The 21,825-nt window shown below is 44.5% G+C and overlaps 1 pseudogene; it reads right to left on the bottom strand.

The window, feature by feature from the left end:
- LOC121837466 lies at window positions 1-21,559 on the bottom strand (annotated as a pseudogene).
- Window positions 21,560-21,825: the final 266 nt, after the last annotated feature.

Below are 21,825 nucleotides of genomic sequence, written 5' to 3'. Positions count from 1 at the left end.
CACCTCGACAATCCCATGAGCAGTTGCTTCGGTAGAGTCCCATGTCGTCCTGTCTGAACACGCTCCGAGCCAGGAGCAGTGAGGTTGAACAACAATGCCACAGTGCGATGTCTGGATATCATGTCCCAAGACCCGCAAGGCACTCTAGTAACGTTGCACAGCCGCTGGCTCGTACTTGATACCGTGTCTATTGGGAAAAAAGATAAATGCGTAGGTGTCACAAACCACTGGTCTGGTAAAGGCGAGCGGGTCGAACATGAATACGTAAAATTGAAAGAATAAAACACGGAGGACAAGCACGGGACAACCATGTCTTGTGCTTGTCCTACGTGTTTTATTCATTCAATTTTATGTACGTGTCACAAACCAGTTGCCACAAAAGCATCAAAATAGGACTCCGCTATATATGAACACTTAACAGATCCTCATGCATTCCGAGCGACTTTAGTCCCGCCAACTCACCAGTCACAGTCATCGCACGTATGGATCACACGTCTACATTGCAGGCCTGGATCATAGTCACAAAGTGGGCATTTCATTCTGGAGCTCTGACACATTGTGTGTGTCCGTCACCCCAAAGTATATGAAATTACTAGAATCAGTAACTTGCATCTGTTGACTGTGCACCGACTGTGCTCCTTTTTGTGCAAGTGTTGGTAACCAGACACTTTCTACTGTTTAGCTCTTGTACAAGTTTCTTTTTCTCACCATTCTACTCTGTAATCCCTCTGTTCCCTACAGTACAGCAAATAAATCAATAAATCGACGAAGGTAGTACCAAATACCGTTGAGAATAATACAGGAAACTCCGGCCTAAAATGGGAGACGGAAGTAGAAAGCGATCCTGGCGGTGTGGAGTGGACAACTCGCCACTTTCCCCGGAAATAAATCAAGTGGGTCTGACTCACTAGAGAAATTGATAATCTATGAAATATTCCCGTTTTTCGATGGAGCATAGGCAGCATAAGCTCGTGATATTGGACCTCTTGGTATTTTGATGTCAAAATGTAGTGTGTTGTATAGACCAGTCAGGATTTGTATAGCGATTTTGTACAATCTAAACAATTATTAACCTTGTCTGAGCTTGTTGATTTATTTGTTTTATTCCTACCGAAACATGTCTTATTAGATGCCCTTGGCTCCAAGTGACCCCAATTGGCAATAGGCATCAATTTTTTATGAGACCGACTTGAAATGACTCCAAGTGACTAGAAGGGATTATTATTGATAATTATGTGATTTTTTTTGTGTGCTTTTTCTTTTGAACGGCTTGAAGTAGCTTTTGTTGGCTATTAGCATCTTCTTTGGCCAGAGTGACCTTAAATGGCTGCCAATAATAATAATAATAATAATAATAATAATAATAATAATAATTTTATTGCATCTCTTTTGCATGATCAATACATGTATGCGGGTCCGTCGAAGCCAAAAACGGCTTGTATGACTGGACCCGGCAGTGGCGTAGAAATGTGGTACATAGAAACATTCAAAAAGTTACATGCAGACTACCATACACGGTGTCTTGGAGCTGAAGTGCAGCTCACGAAACAAATGACTAATGACGTAAGAAATAAAAACCCAACAGAGCGCTTCTCATGAACAAAAAAATGTATAACAGCATAAGAGGAAAAGCAAATGGGCAAACACACATCTCAAACGCAAAACTAAGATTCGAGAGTATAAATTGTTGCGCCGGCATAAATCATATTGACAACAATAAAAGATGAAAAAAAGAAACAACAAAAGCATGTTCGAAAGCATGTTGGCAAACTGAATAAATAAATAACCGGAGTAAAAAAGTATCAACCTTCGCTTTCAAAATCCTCAGCCGCACAAAGACAGACAGCGGGAGAGTTAAATTCGCGGAAAACATATCCCTTTTCACCCCAAACTGTACCGGAGGCCGGTGCCACGGGCCGCCCAATTCCACCCACAAGTCAGCCCGCAAACACGCCGCAACCGCTCCGCCGATAGTTACATGGCGAAGCAGCCACCACGTGACCCCAGGCCCGCCAGCAGCCGGACCCAGCGGCCCACAACCCCGGCACCAGCCCAGCCCAGTGCGCGACGAAACACGGCTAAACTCGATCTGAGAGAGCAGAGCATTAACACACGCTATTTAAAAGCCTTTTCAATTGACGCCTTGAGCTGGCGTGGAAAAACAAGGGAGGCAAACCGTTAAAAAGTTGAGGCACATAGTAAGAGCGCAGTCGCTCTCCGTACCTCTTGCACACACGTGGCACCGCGAAACGCTCGCCCTCCCTTAGGGTACGTTGGGCGACACGAGGAATCTTGTAAGGACTCTGCCAGTAGTGCTTAGAAATCACACATCTTTTGAAAAGCGCATAGAAACTCGGGAGGCATAGGTATGAAAACAACTCGTCACTTGGCACACCTGTAGGGCTGTACGCGACACTTTTCAAAATTCCCCTTAAAATACTATCAATTTTACTCTGCCAAAATAAGGAACAATTGGCATACAGAGTTATCCCATAACGTAGGAGGCCGTAAGCCAAGGCATTTACGATCATTTTTCTGACTGAAATTGGAAGAAAGGTTTTGGTTGAGTATAACATGCACGATATACTTCGGAGCTTTTTAGCTACATATGTAAGGTGAGAGTTCCAAGATAAATCATTGTCAAAATATATTCCGAGGTACTTGGTTGTATTAACATATTCGATAGGTGAACACCTGCAGTGCTCACAATTTGATGGGTGCAATAAAAAGGGAATATCTAGACATTTGCGCTTTAATGGATTAGCGAAGCAGATAAGTTTTGTCTTATGAACGTTAATATTAATTATATTTGCTTCAAACCAATCCATAGCACGAATTGCATCAGCTTGCAGCAAACTAGTTGCACTGTGAAGGTTTATATGTCGTGACACTAGCAGGGTATCATCCGCGTATTGAAATATTTCGCAGCCCGATGTAGTTTTAGCGAGGTCATTCACGTAAAGATTAAACAGAAGTGGGGATAACACGGAACCTTGTGGAACACCGGATCTCAAAATTGCCCTTGTGCTCTTTATACCGCAAATCGAAACTTGTTGTGACCTCTGTGTCAAAAAATCCCTGAGAAGGTGAAAAAAAGGCCCTCTGAAACCATAATCGAACACTTTTTTCAAAAGCACCTTGTGACTAATAGAGTCAAAGGCCTTTGAAACGTCTAGAAAAAGAGCGCAAGCATACTTGTTCCCTTCAAAAGTCGCGTGTAGCGTATCGGCAAGATCCTCCAGTAACGAGTCTGTGCCCAGCCCTGGGACAAAGCCATACTGTGACGGGGACAACACGTTAAATTTTGTAAGAAACGAGGTCATGGTGTTCAATAGCTATTAATAATAATAATAATAATTGTTTATTGCTACCATCATAGAAAAGTTTGGTATTGCGGATGCATCAAAGCCAACACGTGGCTTGTGCGACGCCATCCTCCAATAAAAAAAACCAATATGTAGCATGGGTAGTTACTCAAAATACAATAATATAAAACAGACAAAAAAAATGTAAACATAATTCCATGAAGTTAGTCACTCTAGTTATAACTTAAAGATTTTACGCGAAACGATATTATGTACAGACTAAAACGGAAATAAATAGCAATGTCAAAGCAAAATGAAATACCACAAAACTGATGATTGATGAGATATTTGACAATTACCCATTTCGGCGTTGGTGAATGCACATGGTTTCAACTGGCTATTATTGGCAATCAGCCTCCACTTTTATATATATTTGATAGATATGGCTACAAATATTAATGAGTAATGAAAACTGAGCTATTTCGGTTTATAAACTGGAATGACTTCAGGTGGCTATTGTTGGCGATTAGAATATATTTCTGACCAGATTGGCTCAATGGATACTAATGGGTGTTAGTCAGTATAAAACACTGATCTCAATGACAATTGCTGGATCGCGTTTGTCCCCTCTGCGAATGCGGTCACTGGCGGCCATCTTTAGGTAGAGTTATATTACCTCTAGCCAAGGTACAGCTCCTGCAGCCACTGTAGTCTATCCATGGCAGACAGCGTTTTCGCAGGTGTGGTGGCAGGCTGCCGGCAAAATAGGGTGGATGAAATTTCGTACTTGATTTAAATTGTTTGACGAAACATGTTTTTGAAACCCAGCGTGAACGGTAGCGCGATCTTTGAGGACCCGGTGAAAGTTTCACGAAATCGCAGCACCGGGGAAAAACAGCACAGCTCGCATCGAAAGTCGCATCGAAGGAAGCATCGAAAGCAGACGCCGTTAAGGAGTCTGCTTTCGATGCGAGCTGCGCTGCTTTCCCCGGGTGCTGCGCTTTCGTAGAACTTTCTCCGGGCCCTCAAAGATGAGGCTACCGTTCACGCCGGGTTTCAAGAATCTGCGTCGTCGAACAACTTGAATCAAGCACGAATTATCTCCCACGGTACAGTGTACTAGATCCACGGCTATTTTATGGCACCCGGCCGCCATTGCGCTGTCCGCCATATTACTATAATGGCTAGAGATGATATAACTCTACCTAAAGATGGCCGCCAGTGACCGCATTTCGCTCCATAGGCGGAGCTGGTCAAACGCGATCCAGCAAATAGACATAGAGATCAGTGGTATAATAGCAATTACAACGAGGTAGAGGGGCTTAGAGTGATAAACCGGAAGTTCGGAAGTGGCACCCCCCCGGTTGCCGCCATATTTTACGCAAATGTGACCACTCGTCACGTGACCTCCCAAGAGCCGTGACGTCACAGGTAAGATGGCAGCGCCCAGAGCTGGCGGATGCGAGTTTGTTCGGTGCGCGGTAGCTGTGATGTGCAGCTGCTTTCCGACGACTTCGGGCTTCTTCGTGCTCGCTGACGCAGGTATAATGTGAAAATATGAAGGAATGAGACATTATACCGTTTTTGCGCAAGATCGCTTGGATATTAACGCCTGTGAGACAGCATCGCCGTACCGGTGCTTGGATTCCGGGATGTGTCCGAGGACCGCTAGAACTTTGAGTGCTTTTAACATGAAATTTTCGCATTCTCTTAGCTTTGTTTGAACGTTGAAATATCTGAGAATCTACGCGAAATGTATACGTCGCGTTAGGCCCTAAGGGAAGTTGGTTCAGCCCTCCGTCACCGAACAACCATAGCAACTTTTAGCGAGGAAGCTCCTGCGATTCTTTTGTGCTAATCCACGATTCTACATTCGATCGCTTTTCTTCCTCTTTTTTTTTTGTGTGTGTGTGAGTGCGAAGTGCACCCTTATTTTCAGCTACGAGGATGGCGTTTTACTGAGTATGGGGAAGAATAAATCGTTGCAGGCACCTGCTTCAAAGCTATTCGACTTGCTATAAGAACAACTGTTTTGGTGCATGCATAGATTAACTGCGCATTTTTTCTGTTTTGTAGGATTTATTGCAGCTATACTCTTTTCCATCAAGAGTGCATTGTATTAGTCGGTCAATTATTTAATTGTTCTAATTACCTGGGTAAGATGATTCATATTTGTGTTCATCTCTTGCCTGGAGAGCAGTCTTGTTGAAAAATGTTGACTACCATTCCTTTCGGTCTCTTCAATAGACTCTTTTTAAAAGTGTGGGCTGTCTATACTTCGCATCACCGTTACTTGGAAAAGGCCAACCGCCACAGCCCCCTCGAGCCAATCAGAGAGACGGAGCGAAGGTGTGTGCCAAATCTGTGCAGACAAGCACTCTGGTGATATGCTGTCATGTGCCTCTCTCCAATGTGTGTATTGACTCACCGAGACGGTAGCCTTTGCCGTCTGCCAAATTCTAATGAAACAAATTACAGTAGCTACTATTGTAATTACCCCAAGCTTTCAGACTTTGGGCATTTGTTCGACAAGAATGTTATGTCCACCATCCCTGTGAATTCGGCTCAGCACGTATTGGACTCGAATGCTGCATTAGCGTTCGACGTGAACTGGGGCCCATTCGTGTGCTTTACGCCGAAAAAAATGGTGACAGTTGTGTTGCTTGATAAGGTTCTGCAAAGGGTCTATTGTGTCATACATATAGGAAGTGTCATGCTATATAACAATGCATCAACACATATTATTAAACTATATGCTCAGAGGTGTGTTTGTTTCTCCATTTAACAAGTTACAGCAGTGTGCTTTAATGCTATTATCATGTGTGTAGTTTTAAGTATCCTCTCTGCAATGCCTATGAAGGCCCCTGGAAGGAATAAATTAATAAATAACATTTTCACATCTCTGGAGTTGGTTTTCGGATGCACCACATGTTCAGGAAAGGTTGAACGAGTGCAGCCCCTTGCAAGAAGTCTGCCAGTCTGGTATGATCCCTTAATTAATATTGAAGGGTCAGAGATGCGAGTGTCCTCGTAAGGTCCAGAGCGTGCAGTGGACACAATTCTCGGTGTGTAGACTCTCAAGGCATGAAGGCAAGCGGAAATATGTTTATCTGGTTAGTGTATCAAATATGTTTATTTCCACTTGATTACATAATTATTGATTCTTAGGAAATGGTTCCATAACGAGTTCTTTCTGCGACAGTCTCGTGTCAGGCGTTCAGTCGTAGTACCTGTGGACCTTGTTGTCGGATGACGCTCCTGGCACGTCGGTGTTCAGTTTGGTCGAGTGGCAACTTTGACCGACTGATGCTGTCTTGTAATCATACGTCATGTGCGGCCACCGACGTCTGATGCACTGAAGCTGCAGGGCTGGCTTCTAATCCGAAAATTTTCCTGGTAGTTTTCCATCAATGCAGCAAGCTCGGGCATGTATTGCTTACGTGGCTGTGCCTTTTGCTGTACCGTTGACTTGATAGCTGGCAACAATTTTTGTTTGCTATCCAAGTCTGGTGATGCTTGCAGTTCACTTTTGAGAGCAACCAACCATTCTATTCCTTCAAGTCACTCAGGGGCATTCTCCCTCAAAGTTGGAAATTGTGTGCTTCGTGGAGTGGACACAGAAAATTGATGTCAGCAAATTTTTAGGTATTGTCCTTGGACGACAACCAACACCAAATCCACTGTCACTGCATCGCCGCTCACCTGCTTTGTCGTGCTTACCTCTTGTTGAGGTGATGGACATGAGGAGCTTCGGGGTAATCAGGGATTCAGAATCTTCGATTCAGCACCTTCGGCATCAGGGACAAAGGTCGCCGAAGGTAATCCTTAATCTCCCGTGGTCGCTTCTCGAGACGTAATCGAGGGTCGTTTGGCACGAACCATCGCAGACCAATTCATTGGTACGGGCTGCTTTGGTAGACATGGTCGGCTTCATGCAGTGGAAGCAAAGCGGTTTTCGGTCGCACATTCGCATCACCTACGTTTTCCTCGGAGTACTTTGTTGAGCACAAACCTACACACGATGTCGGGAATGCTTCGGCATTAGAGCGTCTCATTGAATTGGCATTGAATACTAAGAGGCAACCGGTGGCGGTCGTCGTGCCATTGTGGCGTAAGTTGCCCTTGGTTTGTCAGATGCCGCTTCGCTCGCAGAAGTCTCGGTTGAAATACCTGTCAAACTTGTTCCGAAACAATCTCGGCAATCAAAATAAAAGCCAGGCAACTGATGGCAGGAAGTAGCTTCCTGATCTCCTCCCAGACAACGTCGTGGATGATGTCGTGGATGCCTGGGAGGCTGGCGTCGAAGTAGTAGCTGGACAACTCGAGTGTCGAGACGCCGGGAAGTTGTTCATAGTGGCAGGCTCGGGCATGCAGTGCACATTCCATGTTGGAAGCCTCGGTGATATGAACACTTCGACTGTTGTTGGGGGTTGCGGACAAGGCTGCCGAAGGTGTTGTCCCTCCCGTGAGGGGCATGGGATTCTTAGGTTCTTGTTTTCTGTAGCATCAAGGTCGGTGTGGGCGTGGGCGCTCGATCAAGCGCAAAACATCCTCCACGAGTGCGGTGGCGCTCTCGTTGGGGCAGTGTCCTGGACAGAATCAAGAATGCGGCTCTCTCTCGTTGATGTTGGCTGACAAATGCGCGCTTCAGCTCGATCTTGCAAACTTCCCATGACGTTAAGGAGGATCCATGGTTCTCAGACCAGCGCCGGCAGTTTCTTCCACGAGAAGTATAGGTTCTGCAGGAGCTGGTTGTCTGTCCACCCAATGTGGCGGGCGACACTGTCATATTGTTCAATCCAGTCCTTGACGTCTTCATACACCTTGCGTGAAAAAGCGTCGGAGTGTGATTTGCGACGGGCATGCAAACAATGGTGGGAGGGGACACGGTTTGCTGCTACAGGTTTGTCATTGTTGGCTTAGTCAGCTTCGGATTTTCTGACAGGAGACCGAATTCCGGTGGTTTTTCCTGGTAGCAGCAACTGGCTCGGATTTCAGGTGCTTCGTGGTGTATTTCCGAGGTTACTTTTTGTGGTATTCGGTCGTCTTGCGGTTGTTCTGCCAGGATCGGGTCAGGACTTTGCTCACGGCTCGACGGGGGTGTAAGACGCAGGATAGTCCGCCAGCCGTGTCCCATTATCGAGTAACTCGGCTGAAGAGCCGCCGGGTTCACACAGAGTGAAGGGCTATGGGTGCCCAGCACCTCCACCAGAACATACGATTACTGCTGAGCATGACCTGCAGTGTCCCAGAATAGTGAATATTGATAGAAGCTAGGACTGGAACAAGGATCCGTGACAGTATAACAAAACTCGCAGAAGAGAATCTATCCTGACCACTGAAGAAGCTGCATTGCTTTAGTGGCATTCTGTCCGAATAAATCCTCTCCTTCGGGGTTTGGCGACTGCCGTGGACGAACTGAACTGAAATGGATGTGGGACCACTTTTCTGGTAATGAGCCACTGCAGACTGTTGCCACAAAGCGGCGTGAGCTGGGTACGTAACACGCTCGATGCAATGTCCGGACAGCTTGCAATTCGCGTAACGAGTGTGGATGAAACGTTTGTGTTGACGAAACGTGCGACAGACCAGCGGGATCAATACCAACTGCAACACCTGTGCTCCGTGAAAGTGCACGTCTACGCCGGAACAATTTCGGAAGCAGCACAGCATCACCTAAAGCATGGCACAGGAACTACCAGCTTGAAGGCAGCTCTTCGGTGCGCCGCACACCTGTGCTCCGTGAAAGTGCACTTCTACGCCGGAACAATTTGCAAGCAGCACAGCATCATTCAGCACGGCACGGGAACTACCAGCTCCAAGGCAGCCTTCCGGTGCGCCGCACAACCGAAGTAAGCCCTCGGTCATTTGATCGAAGCTGCACCACGATTGCACACCGCCAAGCACTACTCACGCAATTTCCGTCGCTAAACTGTGTATCCAAATATATTGCACACGCTTCACTGAAAACCTCGAAGATTCCGATGGTCAACGAGAGCACAGAAACGTCGCCTTAAATTTTATCCTAGCGGTATCCGAGTCAATCCGAGGTCCGAGCAACGTAGGTCAGATTGTCTCTTCCGTGGCAATATCCCGGTCGGTCACCAGCGAAATGCACACCGTTCCTCCGTATTTTCACGTTATACCTACGTCAAACACCACGTTGAACTCTGAACTCGCTTTCGACCGGCCTCATATGACGGCTTCCGCGTCTGAAATCAACTCGCCGAGCCGAACGACAACCAACAAAGTATCCGACAAGCTCCGGCCCAGCTGGGGCCCGCCGCTGCATGGGCGCTGCCATCTTTCCTGTGACGTCACGTATTTGGTTTGGTCATGTGACGTGTGGTCAAATTTGCGTACAATGGCAGCCTCCTTATGGGGGTCACTTTCGAGTGCAGACCGGAACCCCGGTTTATCGCTCTAAGCCTCGTTGAGCAATTATCTGCTGTCTGAGTGTTTATGAATGAGAATGGCTTCAAGTGGCTATTATTGGCTATAAGCACCTATTTTCGAATAGATTGGCTGCAAATGGCTACAAACCTCTATGAGTAGATAACTATTGCTTGAGCTATTTTTATATTTGCGAAACGGAATAAGCTTGAAGTGGATAATGTTGGCTATTTGTAATTATTTTTGATCAGATTGAATTGAAATGGCTGCTGATGGATATTGATGAGATCATTAAACAATTACGTGCTATTTCGGTACTTAAAAATGAGCATGGCTTCAAGCGGCTATTATTGGCTTATGCATCAAATTTGAGATAAATTTGATTGAAATGGCTACAAATGACTATTAGTGACTAGTGTTGATATTTATGGGCGCTTTAGTGTTTACTAACTGGAATGACTTTAAGGGGCTATTGTTGGCTATTAGCATATATTTCTGACCAGATTGGCTTCAAATGGCTAGCAATGGCTATTTGTAAGTATAATTGACAATTATGGGCTATTTCAGTGTTTATGAATGAAAATGGCCACAAGTGGCTATTACTGGCTATAAACATTTATTTTTATTGCAATGGCTTAATTTGGCTACAAATGGCTATTAATGACTACTTTTGATAGTTATGAGTGATTTTTGTGTTCACCAACTGGACTGGCTTTAAGTGGCTATTGTTGGCTTTTATCATCGATTTCTGACCAGATTGGCTTCAAATGGCTAGCAATGGCTATTAGTGAGTATAATTTAAAAATATGTGCTATTTCAGCCTTTTTAGATGAAACTGGCTATAAGTGGCTATTACTGGCTATAAGCATTCAGATTGGCTTAAAATTGCTACAAATGGATAGTAGTGACTAGTGTTGATATTTATCAGCAGGTTTTATGCTTACTGACTGGAATGGCTTTTAGTGGCTATTGTTGGCTATTAGCATCCATTTCTGGCCAGATTTGCCTCAAATGGCTTGCAATGGCTATTAGTGAGTATAATTGACAATTATGTGCTATTTCAGTGTTTTTGAATAAAACTGGCTACAAGTGGCTATTACTGGCTATAAGCATTTAGATAGGCTTAAAATTGCTGCAAATGGCTTGTAGTGACTAGTGTTGATATTTATAAGCAGGTTTCATGTTTACTAACTGGAATGGCTTTTATTGGCTATTGTTGGCTATTAGCATCTATTTCTGGCCAGATTTGCCTCAAATGGCTTGCAATGGCTATTAGTAAGTATAATTGACAATTCTGGCGTATTTCACTCTTTATGGATGAAACTGGCTTCAAGTGGCTATTATTGACAATAAACATTCATTCTTTATTTGAATTGGCTTGAAATAGCTACAAATGGCTATTAGTGGCTAGTCTTGATAGTTATGAGCGATTTTAGTGTTTACTAACCGGACTTGCTTTTAGTAGCTGTTGTCTATTATCATTCATTTTTAACCAGATTGGCTCCAATGGGCTAGCAATGGCTATAGCAAGTATAATTGTGGATATTCATGAATAGCCATTCATAGCCATTCAATGAATATTCATAAATAGCCATGCATAGCCATTCAATAGATATTCACGAATAGCCACTCATAGCCATTTGAAGCCATTCTGGTAAAAAATAGATGGTAATAGCCAAAACTAGCCACATGAAGCCATTTCAGAGTGTAGACAAAGAAATAGCTGCTAATTATAAATACTCGTCACTTTAAGCCGTTTGTAGCCAATTTAAGCCACCGAGGTCAGGAACAGATGATTATAGCCAATAATAGCCAATCCAAGCAACCAAGTCAAGAATAGATGCATATAGCCAATAATATCCAGTTGAAATTCAAATCTATACACACTCCAATTGCATAAATTGTAAATAATAGTTGCTGATAGTCACGTATAACCAATACAAGCCAATCTAGTAAAAATCGATACTAATAGCCAATAATAGCCATTTGAATTCATTTTCCATCATAATCACCGAAATAGCAAGAATTGTCAATTATATTCAATAATAGCCATTTGTAGACATTTGAAGCCAGTCTGGTAAAAATAGATGGTAATAGCCAAAACTAGCCGCATGAAGCCATTTCAGTTCGTAGACAAAGAAATAGTTGCTAATTATAAATACTAGTCACTTTAAGCCGTTTGTAGCCAATTCAAGCAGCCCAGGTTAGGAACAGATGATTATAGCCAATAATAGCCAATCCAAGCCAGCCATGTCAAGAATAGATGCCTATAGCCAATAATATCCAGTTGAAGTCATTAGAATCTATATAGACTCCAATTGCATAAATTGTAAATATTAGTCGCTGATAGCCATGTATAGCCATTTTAAGCTAATCTAACAGGACTACATCCTAATAGCCAATAATAGCCATTTGAAGTCATTTTCAGTCATAATCACTGAAATAGCATAGAATTGTCAACTATATCCACGAATAGCCATTCATAGCCATTTGAAGCCAGTCAGGTAAAAGATATATGGTAATAGCCAAAACTAGCCACATGAAGCCATTTCAATTTGGAGACAAAGAAATAGCTGCTAATTATAAATACTAGTCACTTTAAGCCATTTGTAGCCAATTCAAGCCACCCAAGTCAGGAACAAATGATTATAGCCAATAATAGCCAATCCAAGCCAACCAAGTCAAGAATAGATGCCTATAGCCAATACTATCCAGTTGAAGTCCTTCAAATCTATACACACTCCAATTACATAAATTGCCAATAATAGTCACTGATAGACATGTACAGCCATTTCAAGCCAATGTGGCCAAGAGCTGCCCATAGCCAATAATAGTAGACACTTGAATTCATTCATATTCAAAACATCATGAATACTATGTCACTAAATGTCACTAATGTTCATTCTGAAGCAATTTAAGGTGATATTGTTAAGATGATATGCAATTGCTAACAATAGCCACTTGGAGCTATTTTCGTTCATAAGAATAGAATAGCAGAATATTGCGACTAAGAAGCACTAATAGCCATTTTTTGGCAATTCGAGCCAACCAAGTCAATAACAGATGCCTATAGCCAATAATAGCCATTGGAAGCCAACTCAGCCTGCATAAAATCTAATAAGTTGAAATAGTGACTGATCATCATTGATAGTCACTAGAAGTCATTTGGACCCCAAATCCGTCATATAATTTATAAACATGATAATATAGCCAATAATAGCCATATGAAGCCAAATCAGTCTGCACACAATCAGGTAAGTCGAAATAGTGACTAATAACCATTGAAAGTCACTAGAAGTCATTTGGACCCCGAATCTGCCATATAAATAAAAATATGATTGTATAGCCAATAGTAGCCATTGGAAGCCAACTAGCCTGCATAAAATCAAATAAGTCGAATTTGTTTCTGATGGTGATTGATAGTCACTAGAAGTCATTTGGACCCCAAGCCCACCTTATAATTTATAAACATAATCATATAGCAATTATAGCCATATTAGGCCAACTCAGTCTGCAGACAATCAGGTAAGTCGAAATAGTTACTAATAGCCATTGATAGTCACTAGAAGTTATTTGAACCACGAATCTGCCATATAAATAAAAAATATTATTGTATAGCCAATAATAGCCATTGGAAGCCAACTCAGCCCGCACACAATTATATAACTCAAAATTGTGACCAATACTCATTAATAGTCAGTATAAATCTATTGAACTCCGAATCTACCATATAATTTATAAATATAATCATATAGTCAATAATAGCCATATGAGGCCAACTCAGTCTTCACACAATCAAATAACTCAAAATAGGGACTAATAATCATGCACAATCACTAGAAGTCATTTGGACCTTAAATCTGCCATATAATTATAAGTATGAATGTATAGCCAATAGTAGCCATTGGAAGCCAACTCAGTCTGCACACAACAAATAAGTTGAAAAAGTGACCGATAGTGATTGATGGTCACGGAAGTAATTTGGACCCCAAATCTGCCATATAATTTATAAACATGATCAAATAGCCAATAATAGCCATATGAAGCCAGCTCAGTCTGCACACAATCAAATAGCTCGAAATAGTGGCCAAAAGCCAATAAAAGTAACTAGAAGTCATTTGAACTACATATCTATCATGTCAAATTTTATCAAAAAGCCAAAATTAACCATTGAAAGCCAACTCAGTCCGCGCGCAATCAAATAACTCAAAATAGTTACAAATAGTCATTGATTATCATTAAAAGTTATTTGGAACCGAAATCCGCCATATAATTAGGAAATAAAATCAAATATCAAAAAATAGTCATTCAAATCCAATCTGAGACATAACATTACAAATATCACGAAATGGTCACTAAGGGTCATTACAGTCTATCACAAATGGAACTACCTAATAAACAGCTGCATGGTCTATATGCCCCGAAATAGCTTAGGATATTGGCCCAGAGCCATTAATAGCCGTTGGAAGGCAATCTAGTTTATACTCGTTCAAATAACCCAGACATATAATCCAATAGTAATTGCAGTCATTAGAGGCTAACCAGGCCCCCAAAACGACAGGTAAAACTGAACCGGACACTATTTCTACTTTCTTATAAATACTGACTCTTCGTTAAACAGCCAGTGTAGCATTTACTGGCTATAATAACTACGTCGTGTAGCATTTCCAGACTCATTGGAAGTGAATCTCATACAATTTAAAATAATGACCCATCGAGCAATTACATATTTGAATTGCTGTGCTTTATTTCTAACTGCAAAGAGCCAGTCACTGCAGCTAGTAACAGCCATAGCCTTTAGAGTGGTCCATAAACTGTCAATTTACTAGAAAGTCACTAAGTGCCAGTAGGTCATTTGTACCAGGTGTAGTACATAGGTCTATATAATCTAAATACTTAGTGCTAACATGAAGTGCACCTTATTATCAGAAATACCATGTATCAGCTCTTGCTCAATTGAAATCGGCACACTGATTTGCCATATATTCACAATTCCTGATAGTGTGAAGAGAAGAAATAGTGTAGTGAATGACTGTTTTCCTCAACGAGGTAGAGGGGCTTAGAGTGATAAACCGGAAGTTCGGAAGTGGCACCCCCCCGGTTGCCGCCATATTTTACGCAAATGTGACCACTCGTCACGTGACCTCCCAAGAGCCGTGACGTCATAGGTAAGATGGCAGCGCCCAGAGCTGGCGGATGCGAGTTTGTTCGGTGCGCGGTATCCGTGATGTGCAGCTGCTTTCCGACGACTTCGGGCTTCTTCGTGCTCGCTGACGCAGGTATAATGTGAAAATATGAAGGAATGAGACTTTATACCGTTTTTGCGCAAGATCGCTCTGGATCATCTGGATATTAACGCCTGTGAGACAGCATCAGCTCTGCATCGCCGTACCGGTGCTCGGATTCCGGGATGTGTCCGAGGACCGATAGAACTTTTAACATAAAATTTTCGCATTCTCTTAGCTTTGTTTGAACGTTGAAATATCTGAGAATCTACGCGAAATGTATACGTCGCGTTAGGGCCTAAGGGAAGTTGTTTCAGCCCTCCGTCACCGAACAACCATAGCAACTTTTAGCGAGGAAGCTCCTGCGATTTTAACCTTTCGTGCTAATCCACGATTCTACATTCGATCGCTTTTCTTCCTTTTTTTGTGTGTGTGTGAGTGCGAAGTGCACCCTTATTTTCAGCTACGAGGATGGCGTTTTATTGAGGATGGGGAAGAATAAATCGTTGCAGGCACCAGCTTCAAAGCTATTTGACTTGCTATAAGAACAACTGTTTTGGTGCATGCATAGATTAACTCTGCATTTTTTCTGTTTTGTAGGATTTATTGCAGCTGTACTCTTTTCCATCAAGAGTGAATTGTATTAGATGGTCAATTATTTAATTGTTCTAATTACCTGGATAAGATGATTCATATTTGTGTTCATCCCTTGCCTGGAGAGCAGTCTTGTTGAAAAATGTTGACTACAATTCCTTTCGGTCTCTTCAATAGAGTCTTTTTAAAAGTGTGGGCTGTCTATACTTCGCATCACCGTAACTTGGAAAAGGCCAACCGCCACAGCCCCCTCGAGCCAATCAGAGAGACGGAGCGAAGGTGTGTGACAAATCTGTGCAGACAAGCACTCTAGTGATATGTTGTCATGTTCCTCTCTCCAATTTGTGTATTGACTCACCGAGACCGTAGCCTTTGCCGTCTGCCAAATTCTGATGAAACAAATTACAGTAGCTACTACTGTAATTACCCCAGGCTTTCATACTTGGGCATTTGTTTGACAAGAATGTTATGTCCGCCATCCCTGTGAATTCGGCTCAGCACCTATTGGACTCGAATGCTGCATTAGTGTTCGACGTGAACTGGGGCCCATTCGTGTGCTTTACGCTGAAAAAAATGGTGACAGTTGTGTTGCTTGATAAGGTTCTGCAAAGGGTCTACTGTGTCATACATATAGGAAGTGTCATGCTATATAACAATGCATCAACACATACTATTAAACTATATGCTCAGAGGTGTGTTTGTTTTTCCAATTAACAACTTACAGCAGTGTGCTTTAATGCTATTATCATGTGTGTAGTTTTAAGTATCCTCTTTGCAATGCCTACGAAGGCCCCTGAAAGGAATAAATTAATAAATAACATTTTCACATCACTGGAGTTGATTTTCGGATGCACCACATGTTCAGGAAAGGTTGAACGAGTGCAGCCCCTTGCAAGAAGTCTGCCAGTCTGGTATGACCCCTTAATTAATCTTGAAGGGTCAGAGATGCGAGTGTCCTCGTAAGGTCCAGAGCGTGCAGTGAACACAATTCTCGGTGTGTAGACTCTCAAGGCATGAAGGCAACCGGAAATATGCTTATCTGGTTAGTGTATCAAATATGTTTATTTCCACTTGATTACATAATTATTGATTCTTAGGAAATGGTTCCATAACGAGTTCTTTCTGCGACAGTCTCGTGTCAGGCATTCAGTCGTAGTACGTGTGGACCTTGTTGTCGGATGACGCTCTTGGCACGTCGGTGTTCAGTTTGGTAGAGTGGCAACTTTGACCGACTGAAGTCTTGTAATCATACGTCATGTGCGGCCACTGACATCTGATGCACTGAAGCTGCTGGGCTGGCTTCTAATCCGAAATATTTCCTGGTAGTTTTCGGCATCAATGCAGCAAGCTCAGGCATGTATTGCTTACGTGGCTGTGCCTTTTGCTGTACCGTTGACTTGATAGCTGGCAACAATTTTTGTTTGCTATCCAAGTCTGGTGATGCTTGCAGTTCACTTTTGAAAGCAACCAACCATTCTATTCCTTCAAGTCACTCAGGGGCATTCTCCCTCAAAGTTGGAAATTGTGTGCTTCGTGGAGTGGACACAGAAAATTGGTGTCAGCAAATTTTTAGGTATCGTCCTTGGACGACAACCGACACCAAATCCACTGTCACTGCATCGACGCTCACCTGCTTTGTCGTGCTTACCTCTTGTTGAGGTGATGGACATCAGGAGCTTTGGGTTAATCAGGGATTCAGAATCTTCGATTCAGCACCTTCGGCATCAGGGACAAAGGTCGCCAAAGGTAATCCTTAATCTCCCGTGGTCGCTCCTCGAGACGTAATCGAGGGTCGTTTGGCACGAACCCTCGCAGACCAATTCATTGGTACGGGCTGCTTTGGTAGACATGGTCGGCTTCATGCAGTGGTAGCAAAGTGGTTTTTGGTCGCACATTCGCATCACCTACGTTTTCCTCTGTGTACTTTGTTGAGCGCAGACCTACACACGATGTCGGGAATGCTTCGGCGTTAGAGTGTCTCATTGAATTGGCATTGAATACTAAGGGGCAGCCGGTGGCGGTCGTCGTGCCATTGTGGCGTAAGTTGCCCTTGGTTTGTCAGATGCCGCTTCGCTCGCAGAAGTCTCGGTTGAAATACCTGTCAAATTTGTTCCGAAACAATCTCGGCAATCAAAATAAAAGCCGGGCAACTGATGGCAGGAAGTAGCTTCCTGATCTCCTCCCAGACAACGTCGTGGATGATGTCGTGGATACCTGGGAGGCTGGCGTCGAAGTAGTAGCTGGACAACTTGAGTGTCGAGACGCCGGGAAGTTGTTCATAGTGGCAGGCTCGGGCATGCAGTGCACATTCCATGTTGGAAGCCTCGGTGATATGAGCACTTCGACTGTTGTTGGGGGGTTGCGGACAAGGCTGCCGAAGGTGTTGTCCCTCACGTGAGGGGCATGGGATTTTTAGATTCTTGTCTTCTGTAGCATCAAGGTCGGCGTGGGCGTGGGCGCTCGATCAAGCGCAAAACATCTTCCACGAGTGCGGTGGCGCTCTCGTGGGGGCAGTGTGCTGGACAGAATCAAGAATGCGGCTCTCTCTCGTTGATGTTGGCTGACGAATGCGCGCTTCAGCTCGATCTTGCAAACTTCCCATGACGTTAAGGAGGATCCATGGTTCCCAGACCAGCGCCGGCAGTTTCTTCCACGAGAAGTATAGGTTCTGCAGGACCTGGATGTCTGTCCACCCAATGTGGCGGGTGACACTGTCATATTGTTCAATCCAGTTTTTGACGTCTTCATACAGCTTGCGTGGAAAAGCGTCGGAGTGTGATTTGCGACGGGCATGCAAACAATGGTGGGAGGGGACACGGTTTGCTGCTATAGGTTTGTCATTGTTGGCTTAGTCAGCTTCGGATTTTCTGACAGGAGACCGAATTCCGGTGGTTTTTCCTGGTACCAGCAACTGGTTCGGATTTCAGGTGCTTCGTGGTGCATTTCCGAGGTTACTCCTTGTGGTACTCGGTCGTCTTGCGGTTCTTCTGCGAGACTCGGGTCAGGACTTTGCTTACGGCTCGACGGGGGTATAAGACGCAGGATAGTCCGCCAGCCGTGTCCCATTATCGGGTAACTCGGCTGAAGAGTTGCCGGGTTCACACAGAGTGAAGGGCTATGGGTAAAGTACCCAGCACCTCCACCAGAACATACGATTACAGCTGAGCATGACCCTGCAGTGTCCCAGAATAGTAAATATTGATAGAAGATAGGACTGGAACAAGGATCCGTGTCAGTATAACAAAACTCGCAGAAGAGAATCTATCCTGACCACTGAAGAAGCTGCATTGCTTTAGTGGCATTCTGTCCGAATAAATCCTCTCCTTCGGGGTTTGGCGACTGCCGTGGACGAACTGAACTGAAATGGATGTGGGACCACTTCTCTGGTAATGAGCCACTGCAGACTGTTGCCACTAAGCGGCGTGAGCTGGGTACGTAGCACGCTCGATGAAATGTCCGGACAGCTTGCAATTCGCGTAACGAGTGTGGATGAAACGTTTATGTTGACGAAACGTGCGACAGACCAGCGGGATCAATACCAACTGCAACACCTGTGCTCCGTGAAAGTGCACGTCTACGCCGGAACAGTTTCGGAAGCAGCATAGCATCACCTAAAGCATGGCACAGGAACTACCAGCTTGAAGGCAGCTCTTCGGTGCGCCGCACACCTGTGCTCCGTGAAAGTGCACTTCTACGCCGGAACAATTTGTAAGCAGCACAGCATCATTCAGCACGGCACGGGAACTACCAGCTTCAAGGCAGCATTCCGGTGCGCCGCACAACCGAAGTGAGCCCTCGGTCATTCGATCGAAGCTGCACCACGATTGCACACCGCCAAGCACGACTCACGCAATTTCCGTCGCTAAACTGTGTATCCAAATATATTGCACACGCTTCACTGAAAACCTCGAAGATTCCGATGGTCAACGAGAGCACAGAAACGTCGCCTTAAATTTTATCCTAGCGGTATCCGAATCAATCCGAGGTCCGAGCAACGTAGGTCAGATTGTCTCTTCCGTGGCAATATCCCGGTCGGTCACCAGCGAAATGCACACCGTTCCTCCGTATTTTCACGTTATACCTACGTCAAACACCACGCTGAACTCTGAATTCGCTTTCGACCGGCCTCATATGACGGCTTCCGCGTCTTAAATCAACTCGCCGAGACGAACGACAACCAACAAAGCATCCGACAAGCTCCGGTCCAGCTGGGGCCAGCCGCTGCATGGGCGCTGCCATCTTTCCTGTGACGTCACGTATTTGGTTTGGTCATGTGACGTGTGGTCAAATTTGCGTACAATGGCAGCCGCCTTAGGGGGGTCACTTTCGAGTGCAGACCGGAACCCCGGTTTATCGCTCTAAGCCCCTCTACCTCGTTGGTTTTCCTTTTAATTTCGAGCTCATAGTTTACCATCCCACACCGAGAGATGGCAGCACTTCTGTGTCTCCCGACAACCCCATGTATTTTGGCTCGAGTTACCAGTATTGGTAGTCAATGGTATTTGGTAGTACCAACAAAAGAAACTGAAACCAGAACCTTGCACTGTCGATACCCAGCATACACGTCGGCGGCTAGGGACAGCATAATATTGACATTATCGGGTGGAACACTGCTTGTTCTCTAGCTGGGAATATACAAATTACCTGACCGCACGGACGTGCGAGATGTCCTTGGTTGATGTCAGGTTGTTGAGGCCTTTTAAAGACCAGCTCTCGCGTGTTGCAACTTCCCCGAAGGATGACGCTGTCAGCCTGTTCCGTCGGGCTGCCCTCCATAGCGGACTCTTCGACTGCTGCCGTGTGTTTTTCTCCAAAACTGTGGCTTGAGTCGAAGTCACCAGCAGAGACTGCAAAAATAGCAGCCTTCTTAAGTTGTGAGAAGCAGTGAAGCTTTACAGGTGACATGAATCAATATTAGGAGTCATTTTTACATACTCTACACAAGCATACTGGTACAAGTGTGAAACGGGCATACTTGCAGGCAGTACCACAGGGCCCGATACTTGTATGTAGCCGTGATTTTTACAGATAGAAGTGGACTATTCCTTCAGTCTCTCCTCGACTAAGCTTGCTGAGGTCACCAAGACAATCTAAGTATTGTGCTGTAACTAAACTGCTCTTAACAATAATGGTACCTTGAGAAGCAGGTCCTGTTGCAAGGGAAAGTTGTGCCCGGAGGTATCCCAGGCCACGCCGGACTCAAAGAATGCCGGGTCAGAAGGCAGTGCAGTGGTCCTCCTTTGTACGAGGCTCAGTTCCGGGCTGATATATGTCTCATATCCAAATGGAACGAGTGAGTGCTGGTACGATAGGGGACTACCAACAGGAGCCAGGCCAAACCTCGTTTCGACCAAGTCCGCAGTGGCTTCTTGAAGGCGCTTGGCAAAGGGCGTGACATCACTTGAACAACGATCCGCACCAAGTTTCCGAATGAACAGTATTGTCTCATTCTGGTCCAACGGTTTTCTTCGCGCATCGTAAAGTTTTGAAGAGATGGGTACGTCACTGCCATCTTCTCAAACACTTCTCCAGTCAACAGACAGTAGGCTTGTCGATGCAACTGCCTCTCCCCGTGGGCGGCGCCACTGCTGGGGCAGCTCAGTACAGGCAACAACAGGCGGAGCTTCAGCATAGTTCTTAGCTTGCAGTAGAGCCAGAAGTTTCAAAAGGGCTAGTGAGTGATTACACACACCACTAGTTCCAGCGGCGCATTCGCAGCTTGCGTTGCACACAAGTCCACTGTAGAGGATGCCACAAGAAACCTGGTGCGGCCTTGAATTCTTCTTCTGGCTTCGAAAGCAGCTTGCCTTTACACATACTTTGGCGGTGGAACTGAAATAAATTTGAAAGAATCAAAATTAGAAAATCTGCATTCTTGTTTTACATATTTTTGTTGCATAGAATGTGTTCCGAGGAGACAGCCAGAACTCGGGCTTCTGCATTTTCACTGCCTTTGGCACTCAGCTGTGTGGAAGTTGTGCCACCTTTCACCCTGTAATGGCATTCTGCTGAGTTGTAAACAAAGACTATGTGATTACTCATGCCTAGAAATGTGCAATGCTTACGGTTCAGTCTAGGACGCTCACTAACCAGCTCGCCAGCATACTCTCACTTCTGACAGGGGATGAGGACGATTCGTCACATGCGCACTCGTCACAGGATGATTGGTCACAGGACGATTCGTCACAGAGGAACATTCGTAACAGGATGACTCGTCATGCGGGCAATTGGTCACATCAATGGGGGGGGGGGGGGGGGGGACAATAGCAAATTGTAAATTTCAACAACTGCCCACATTTTCTGATACT

This window comes from Ixodes scapularis, unplaced genomic scaffold (assembly GCF_016920785.2).
Source record: "Ixodes scapularis isolate PalLabHiFi unplaced genomic scaffold, ASM1692078v2 PGA_scaffold41__6_contigs__length_2269736, whole genome shotgun sequence".
Lineage (NCBI taxonomy): Eukaryota > Metazoa > Arthropoda > Arachnida > Ixodida > Ixodidae > Ixodes > Ixodes scapularis.
This window is presented reverse-complemented; position numbering and strand designations above follow the sequence as displayed.